Source organism: Camelina sativa, chromosome 11 (assembly GCF_030686135.1).
Source record: "Camelina sativa cultivar CO46 ecotype springtype chromosome 11, ASM3068613v1".
In the NCBI taxonomy this organism is placed as follows: Eukaryota; Viridiplantae; Streptophyta; class Magnoliopsida; order Brassicales; family Brassicaceae; genus Camelina; species Camelina sativa.
The window spans coordinates 19,411,420-19,421,542 of record NC_141890.1 but is presented as its reverse complement, the minus strand read 5'-3'; the positions used below and the strand labels follow the sequence as shown (position 1 = coordinate 19,421,542).

At 35.9% G+C, this 10,123-nt stretch overlaps 1 pseudogene; it reads right to left on the bottom strand.

Annotated features, from left to right (window-relative positions):
• Window positions 1-8,105: 8,105 nt before the first annotated feature.
• LOC147934246 (S-protein homolog 17 pseudogene) lies at window positions 8,106-8,615 on the bottom strand (annotated as a pseudogene).
• Between the last annotated feature and the right edge of the window lie 1,508 nt (window positions 8,616-10,123).

Sequence of the window (10,123 nt, the reverse complement as noted above, 5' to 3'; positions counted from 1 at the left end):
TATTTATTTACAAAAAAAAACGGGTCGGGTCGTGTCAGTTTGGTATGGCTGCTGTAATTTTTTCCCTGAAGATTTAGAGATCTTATCTTTATTGTGCAAAGGTACAGGTGTTTACAAATCATAAGAGCCTGAAGTATATATTCACTCAGCCCGAGCTGAATTTGAGGCAGAAGCGGTGGATGGAGCTTGTGGTAGATTATGATTTGGAGATAGCTTATCACCTTGGTAAGGCTAACTCAGTTGCAGATGCTATGAGTCGGAAGAGGGTAGCCTCGGCTCAGGAGCAGGATATAGAGTCTCTGATAGGAGAGATCAGTGCATTGAGGTTGTGTGCAGTGTCTCAGGAGCCGTTGGGTTTGGAGGTAGTTGATCGAGTGGATCTGTTGAGCAGAGTACGGTTGGCGTTGGAGAAGGATTTGGGGCTGGTGAATGCCTCAAAGGATGTGTATTCAGAGTATCAGGTCTCCAATAATGGTACTATCTTGGTTCACGGCTGGATTTGTGTGCCCAAGGATGAGGAGTTGAGGAAGGAGATCCTGAAAGAGGCTCATGCGAGCAAGCTTTCTATTCATCTAGGAGCGACTGATAACCCGTCCCGCGGACCCCACTAACCCACCGCTAGCTGCCCCAACGGACCCCAAGCTGGCCTTGCAGGGCATCGATCCTAACCCCTCACTGTGGATAGGAACTATTCATCATAATCCAACAGTAGGTTATTGGTGCGCCAGGCGTTCCTCGAACCCTGGTCCCCACCCTTTAATAACCTTCCCACAAGACAAGCTATCACCAATTGATCTAGGGTTCGAGGAACGCCTAACGCACCAATAACCTACTGGTGGATTTGGATGAATAGTTCCTATCCACAGTGAGGAGTTAGGATCGATGCCCTGCAGGGCCAGCTTGGGGTCCGTTGGGCAGCTAGCGGTGGGCTAGTGGGGTCTGCGGGATGGGTTGTCACAAGAGGAAATGTGTGATTAATAGCAAAGACGGTCAAAAAGTCGTTAGGTGCAAAAAAATGAGGTAGTCCCAAATGAGGGACTGTCCAATATCTAATGAGCATTCTGAGCTGGAACTGCCAAGGATTGGGGCAGCCTCAAGAATTGACAGTTCAACGTCTCATGAAAATGCGTAAAAAACATTTTCCTGAGATTCTGTTTTTAATGGACACAATGAACATAAGAGATATGATTGTATATATTCAAACTTGGTTGGGTTATGATCATGTTTATACGGTGAATCCAGATGGAAGGTGTGGAGGTCTAGCTTTATTTTGGAAGAAAGGGATTGAAGTTGAGTTTCTGTTTGTAGATAAGAATGTCATAGATCTGAAGGTAAATATGGGTGGATCAAAGTTTTTTCTATCTTGTGTGTATGGGAATCCAAATAGCAGTCTCATAAATGAAGTGTGGAAAAGACTTACTAGGATTGGTATTCCAAGGCAAGATGGTTGGTATATGATAGGAGACTTTAATGAGATTTTTCATAATGGAGAAAAACTGGGAGGTCCTAGAAGGAGTGAGGCTTCCTTTGTGGTTTTTGCAGAGATGCTAAAATCTTGTAGAATGGTGGAGCTTACTAGTACGCGTAATGGGTTCACTTGGGGAGGAAGAAGAGGGGATATCTAGTTCCAATGCAAATTGGATAGATGTTTTGGCAATAAGGACTGTTTTAAGTCGTTCTCGGCCGCTAATCAAGCTTTCCAAGAAAAAAAAGAGCTATGATCACAGACCAATTTTGGTTTCCTCTCAAGACTCCTACAGAGGATCTTTCCAGTTTCATAAGAGATTATTGAATAAGCCGATGGTCAAAGAATCTATTGGGAAAGCATGGCTTGCTTCCTCTTCTTTGTTTGGTTAGAGAGCTACAGAAAGACTTCGTAGATGTCGGAAGGCTCTCAATAAATGGAAAAGAGAGAACGTTACAAACTCTCAGGTCAAAATAAACAGGATTCAAGAAGATATTGAAGCTGAACATGCCTCTATTAATCCTTTTTTTTCAAGAATGGCGATTTTGAAGAGAGATATGGTATTGGATCATCGAGAGGAAGAGAGTCATTAGACTCTGAAGTCGAGCAATTAATGGCTTATTTCGGGAAATAAGAATACCAAATATTTCCACAGTTCTGTCAAAGTGGACAGGAATAAAAATGTCCTGGTGAAACTCATTGATGAAGATGGTGTGACTCATAGATCAGAAGCTTCAAAATGAGATGTAGCTGCTTCTTATTTCCGGAAATTGTTTTCATCTTCTTATCCATCTGAGGAGGACCACCAATTTTTCCAAGATTTGGTTCCAGAGTGCTTTAGTGGCTCCAAAGCGGATATGCTGGATTATATCCATGAAAGAATGAAGAACAGATTCTCAAGATGGTTTGCTGGATCGCTTTCGCAAGGAGGAAAGGAAATTCTCATCAAAACGGTTGCAATGGCAATGCCAGTCTTCGCAATGTCCTGTTTTAAATTGCCAAAAACTACTTGTTCTACACTTTCAAGTGCAATGTCTGATTTCTGGTGGATCAATATGGAGAATTATAAGAAAATTCATTGGATTTCTTGGAGTAAACTGTGTATAACAAAAGATCAGGGAGGTCTCAGGTTTAAAAATATAGAAGTTTTCAACCACGCTCTGCAGGCCAAACAAGCTTGGAGATTGCTTCACTATCCAAATAGTTTATTCTCTCTTTATATGAAGAGTAGATACTATCCTGAATATCAGTTTCTTAATGCACCTCTAGGATCCATGCCTTCTTATGCTTGGAGGAGTATTTTGTATGGTCGAGAACTATTAGTCAAAGGCTTGAGGCTATGCATTGGAGATGGTGCGTCTACTAAAGTTTGGACAGGGCAGTGGCTTCTGGATGGGAGAATGCGAGCTTCCCTTTTAGAGAATATTTTGATTGAATTGGAGCTGAAAGTGGAAGATATTGATCTGATCACCAAAGGATGGGATCCTAATGCTCTTCATGAACATTTTTTCCCAAGAGATATTGGTCTAATTCGTAAATTGAAACCGGTTTTCTCTTCCCCGGACTACATGTGTTGGCAGCATAATAAGAGTGGTGAATATTCAGTAAGATCAGGCTATTGGTTGGCAGCTCAGGATCATAATGCGGAATCCATACAGGAGGCATCGTGGCAACCATCTCTGAATGCTATAAAATAATTAATTTGGGATTCACTAGCTCCAACAAAATTAAAGATCTTCATGTGAAAAGTAATGAGTGGAGCACTACCTGTAGCCGAAAGAATATTGACCAGGGGGTTATTTTAGATTCGAGATGCCAAATATGTGGAATAGAGGGTGAATCTATCAACCACTTGCTCTTTATTTGTCCCATTGCCAGACAGGTGTGGGCTCTCTCAGATATCCCATCTCCAGAATCTGGTTTCAGTGGCAATTCACTCTACCAAAACTTCTATTATATCTTCCAGCTAGCTATTAAAGCCTCAGGAGAAGGTAACGTGGGATGTACTATCCCTTGGACTTTATGGAACCTTTGGAAAAACCGCAACAATCTTGTACTCGAAGGATTGGCCTATTTGGTTCCCCAGATGATAGTGAAAATTAAAGAGGATACGACTCAATGGTTTTTAGCACAACAAGTGGAAGAAGAAGAAGCTTGATGTCACTATATTTTACCATATTTAAGGCTTTGTTTAGTTCATGTTTTGCATCATATAGAAGTGATTCCTTAGCTTTTATCACCATTTCTGTCCAAATATGCACTTAGGATGTTTAGAAGCATGCATTGCATACATTTGTGCATTTGGAGTATTATTAGGTGTTATGGAGCTCTAAAAGGGTAAGGAAGGACTTGGTGTTATTTCTGGAGCTAAACAAGAGGACTGAAAGTATCAGGAAGTGGATTCGCAAGGCAACTCGACCACAGCACTCGAGCAGGTACACAGTCGAGTACTCGGTCGGATTCATAACGAGCTCCTCTAAGATCGATCCGAATGAAGATCTTCCGTTGCGATTCAGCTTCTCAATCCTTCATGAGAGTTGTAGGAAATTGAGTTAACTTTCTAATGCCGGTGGTTTCAAGGAAATCAGAGGTGTAGTGTAAGAGTTATCCCGATTTTACTGAACAGATATTATCCTAGATCGAAGACTCGAGCCACGTGACGGACCAACCACTCGACCATGCACTCGACCGAGTACATGGTCGAGCACTAAGCCGAATCTCTGTTTTGTCCTCTAGCTAACTAGGGCTTCTCTCTCTTTACTATATATATGTACTGGCACTTGTGGCCGAAAGGAGAGACCCTGGAGACCATATAGACACCTAATAACCTAGTTTTTGCCATATTTAGCTTCTATTATTTTTTGCATCATCTCTTATCTTTTCTCTAGATTTTTCTTAGATTTTTTACCTTCATAACTTTGAATCTATTGAGTATTTGCTTTCACTTCTTTGTATTAAATTGTTCATCTCATCATTATCTATCCATCCATGTCCATATCATCATTTTCTGGGTTTGTGTTCTTCATGATGATTTTTAGATCTTATTAGTGGCTTAGAATCTTGAGGATGGATTAGGCTGGATAAGGGTTATGGTTGTTTAGATTGATCAAGCTTTATTGTTATACATCTCTTCTAGAATAGATATGCTCTATGCTATTCTTATACTGAGAGGGTAAGGATAGATCTTAAGCTTCTTAGTATCACACCAATGTCTAAGTTGTTAGATAAGGCTAATACTAGAGATTATCATGAAGCATGCTAAGAGATTAGATGTTTAAAGTGATTTTTGACATTGATGATCTGGTTGTTTAATGTCTGCTTTTATATGTAATAGCTAGTGAGAACTATGTCTAAGAGTATCTAAGCTTGATTGTTATTGTCATGAGAATGGATTAACAAGTATTAGAAGATCATTGTCTAGAAATAGTTCATTGTTGATTGAGGTTTGTTGATCAATTTAGATAACCATAGCTTAAGCCCAGCCCATGAATCCATCCTTAGGACCTTTCTTTGTTTATTGATTTCCTTGTTTAAGTATTGTTAATTGCTTGTTGTTTGCTCTGTTTTCATTATTTGCTCTGTTTCTGTTCATTCGCTTGTCAACTCGACCTCCCACTCGACCATGCACTCGACCGAGTGCTAGGTCGAGTTCCATTTTACTTTCTTGCTTATGCATTGTTCTGTTCCTGTTTTCTTCTGCTTATTAGTTAATTCTGCTTAGTCTTGTTTATTGCACTTGTTCTACAGTTTAATTCAGCATTGGTATTGTCTTAAGTTGCCTTAGTTCATTGCATTTCATTATTTTCATTAGGTTGTTAGAAACAAATCATAATTATATTTAGCTTAACTTGAATGCATTGATCACATCTTGACTGCTTACATATCACACTCTTCATGGATTGACATCCTTTATGCTACAACATCATAAGGGTATTGAAACACGTTGCATTACATTCAGATCATCTTAGCCTAAGTCTGTTTGTTTGCAAGTCATCATTCATTCATTCATAGGTTAATCCACATAAAAATACATGTTTCAAAGCTAAAAAAAAAGCTCCTCGTGAGAGACCGGTAAGATCTTCCTGGAGACCACCAGATAGACCTTGGTTAAAATGTAATATCGCTTTCTTTTGGGATAAAGTGAAGTGTTCGAGAGGGGCCGCTTGGGTTCTCCGAAATTTTGAAGGTAAGGTATTACTGCATTACAGGAGATCTTTCAGTGATATGGACTCAAAAAAGAAAATGGAATTGGAATGTTGGTTGTGGGCATTAGAAAGCCTCAGAAGTTTCAAAATTAGAAGAGTCATTATCGCAACATAAGCAAAAGATTTGATACAAGCTATTCTAAGACCAGAAGCTTGGCCATCTTATAAATCCCAATCTGAGGTTTTGTTAGCAGGGTTAAAGCATATACCTTTTTGTAAAATTTTAAAGAGGATAGAAGTGCAAACAAAGGAGCACTTCTGATCGCTCTAAGTGTTACTAGTGAAGATCGAATACAATCATATGTTGCAGTAGGGCATCTACAATGGCTGCATGATTTGTTTAACCATGAGAGTTTCGTCACTGATGGGTGACGGCTTTTTGGGCTCTCCTTATATGCTGATGATTGTTATGGATCCTTCTAATTTTTTGGTAGTAATAACTAGATGGCTCTACGCCTTGTAATAAAAATGCCGAAAAAACCTGATGTTATTTTTATCTAGACGTTTAATATTCAATTGTTTTAGGTTGGAATAAAAATACATGGTATTTTAAATTAGTGTCAAATAAAACTTTGTCTTTTAAAGATTGGTTGAATCGAACATACAACTTAACAGACGTTAACTTGGGTAACATAATCGCTAAACTGGATTAAGTTTCGATCACACATTTTAAAACAGATATGTACAATATGTTTAAACGTTTATATCGAAGTAGTCTAATGGTAAAGGGTTTGCACTATGAACAACCGAATGTGGGTTCAAACCGTATCCCAAAACCTTTTTTGATTTTTTTTTCTTTTTTTTGGGAACTCGAGATTTTTTTCCCCATGTCGGATTTGGAGTTGTTCTTGAAACAGCAACGAGATTCATAGGTTGATACGACAGCTGCCAAATCGATGGATCATAAACATCCTTCTTAGATTGATGATAACGATGGATGCTACTACGGTCCGAAGCTTCATACAGAGGCTTTTTTGGTGAATTCAAATAATTTCGCAGTAGATCTGGATAGGGATCGTTAATTGGTGGCTATGACTTCGACGGAGCAGCAGACTCGGTAACCGGTGGTTGTGAATTCAACGGAGCGGCTGCCTTTTTGCTTGTTTCCGGCAGGTGAGGCGACGATATCAGCATTGAAAAAAAATATATATATTGGTGGTGGGGTTCGAAACCAGCATACTGATGTTGTAAAACTTACCCTATACCGTTATACTTCTTTAACATAATCGTTTAGCTAAGTAAACATATCGTATATATCTATTTACGAAATGTATGACTAAAAATTAACTCGATTTAACGATTCCGTTACCCAAGTTAAAGTATGTTAAGTCGTATGTTCGATTCAACCAAATTTTAAAAAACAAAGTTTTATTTGACCCTGATTTAATATAATAGATATTTTAATTCTAATCGAAAACAATTACAATTAGATATCAAATATCCAAATAAAAATAACATCTGTTTTTTTTTAGCATTTTTCTTAAAAATAAAAATATATCTTTTGTTTAAAAAGATTTCACGTTTTAAATTGTTGGTAAACTTGAACCCGTGACTGAAAGAAAAGATATACATTATATTATACAAGAAAGAAAAGAAAAGAGGTAAGAAAAATAATGTACTGTATCCAAATGGAAAAGTTCGTCGGTGGCCTCTCTGTGTTCTTCTCCCGACTATATAAATAATATATTTCACGATGTCAACAACATTATTTAATTTTCTTGTCTCTCTCTCGTCTCTATATTTCCCTTTCCGCCCTTCTCTGGTTCTCTAAAGTCTAAACCTTTGCTTTTGTATTGAACATCTAAGCATCAATATCTACAATTGATTTGAAAGAATGTTTTATAAACATATGGCCACAAAAAAATCTATGGTTGTTCTAGCCTGTAGGATTATAGTTTTGTGATCATCAGCGGAACAAATTCAAAAATAGCATTCTATGTACTAGAAAAGAGTTTCGGATGCATTCTAGCTATGATAACTCTTTTAATATTATAAGATGTTATTTGGACTTTAACAAAAACGTAAAGAAGATGTTATTGTGAATTTGTTCGATGTGGGAAAAATCAAATTAGAAACCAAACTAAGATGGACATTTTTAAAAAGATTAGGATCAAATTCTTCTCTTATCTCATAAACTGTTGGTTTGTGTTATATTGGCATGGTCATGAACAGATTCGTGCCTACACTAACAGAAGTCGAAAGAAGATAAAATTCTATATTCTGATTCATATGAACCAAATGGTTTACGATATTAAACCAAACTATGATGAACAAACTTTATTTATATCACTAATTCATAAGTAGCAAACTCTCACACCCTTTCATCTAGTATATACATTCCAAGACTTTTCAATTCTTGTTTGAGTCAGTCGGGGTAAATTTCAGTTTTTTATTTATTTGATTTTTAACTAGTTGATAGAATACTCTATTCTCGATATCAAGATACTTATATATATATATATATATTTGTTTAAAAACGTAATACAACTTTTTTTTGTAAGTTATCTTGTTAATTTTTTTTAATTTATCTAATCATACTCTTTATGCAGATTAACTGGATTCTGAACAAAAGATTCATGTTCTTTCACTAAATAAATTCCATCTTCTCTAGCTCTCCAACCCCATAGGCCTCCGGTATTTGAATTATCCGGTATTTGAATTACTGAAAAGCTTGAATGCTGTAAAACTCTGATAGTGTTTGTAGTTAAAACCTTGTTTTAAAATACGCATAAAACGCGTTGTACGAAAAAAGTTAGTGCCAAAATAAAATGAATAATCTTGTCCATTGGTATTATTTTTGGACCAATAACATTATCTTTGGAATAACATCTCATCCAAAAAATTTTGTTGAATTTAAGTTCGTTCGCGATCCTGATTTCGGCGCCGGATACATGGTTGAACACGCAGAGACTTAAAACAAATAAAAATACTGAGAAATTTTTCATACTTTTTTTTGGAGTAAATATTTAGATCTTTTGTTTTGTTAGCTTGGTTTTTGTCACTACAAAAAACAAGGGGTTTAACGTCGGTTTTTATGAAGCTTAACGTCAGTTTAAAACTGACTTAAATATTATAACGTCAGTTTTGTAATCGACGTATCAAAGGGCGATGCTAACATTTTTTACTTCGGTTTTAAAATTGACGCTAATTTAACGTCACAAACTTGCGTCGGTTTTTTTCTTTTGTTTTTAAAGTGACGTTAGGTTGAACTTTATGTTTACGTCGGTTTGCTAGGTAAAGTCCATATTTTTACTGGCCATTAGTTTAAGGGAATAATTAAGATTAATTATGTGTCAAATTATAAATAAATTAATGTAATACAATGAGACCATAAAAATTATATTAATCAAATGATAAATACGTTTACATCAAAACATATATATAAATGAACAATAGTTGGATTCACCCTAGGGGTGAACCTCTTCATTCACCCCCTTATAAAATAAGGAAATAAAATCTGTATACATTATTATAAAATTAAAAGTTTAAACCGCTCTTCAATAAACCCAAACTGACATATAATTTCGTTCTACTTATAAAATCGAAACCTTAACCATCTGATTTGTGAACCCAAACCAATATATAATTTCGTTCTACTTGTAAAATCTAAACCCTAACCATCTCATTTGTAAATCCAAACCGACATATAATTTTGTTCTAACTGTAAAATCTAAACCCTAACATCTCATTTGTGAATCCAAACCGACATATAATTTCGTTCTACTTGTAAAATCTAAACTCTAACCATCTCATTTTTGAACCCAAACCGACATATAATTTCGTTCTAATTATAAAATCTAAACTCTAACCACCCCATTTGTAAACCCAAACCGACATATAATTTCGTTTTAATTGTAAAATCTAAACCCTAACCATTTCATTTGTAAACCCAAACCGACATATAATTTTGTTCTAATTTTAAAAATCTAAACCAAACCAATATTTAACTTTCCTTAATTAAAAGTATACAGAATTTGTTTCCTTAATTTTATTGCTTTTTAATTTAATTTTGATTTATTTTTTAAATGAAATATTAGATGGAAGATTCTGATTGGCTGAAAGAAGAGGAGCTAAGTATTTTTCATAAATATATCTGTCTTATAGACAATGGTAGACAATCCTCAATATCGTAACCTTTGACATCTTCAAATCTTTGAACTATTGAAATCCATGCCTGAAAACATTGACAAAATTTAATATTTATGTAAGAAAATGACATAAACAGTGGTTTACTGAAACACTGGAATTTTATTTTTGTTTTAAAATGTAATTTTAATGGAATTATTTACCGGATCACTGGAATTGCTTGATGATTGACGATTTTACACCAACTTCAGTCTTCACTCATGTAAAATGATGTAACGTAGTATTTTCTGCAAAAACAAATCATGTCAAAACTTCTTTTGCCTAAAACCATAGAATAATGAACTACAAATCTTGACCTCTCTCAGCC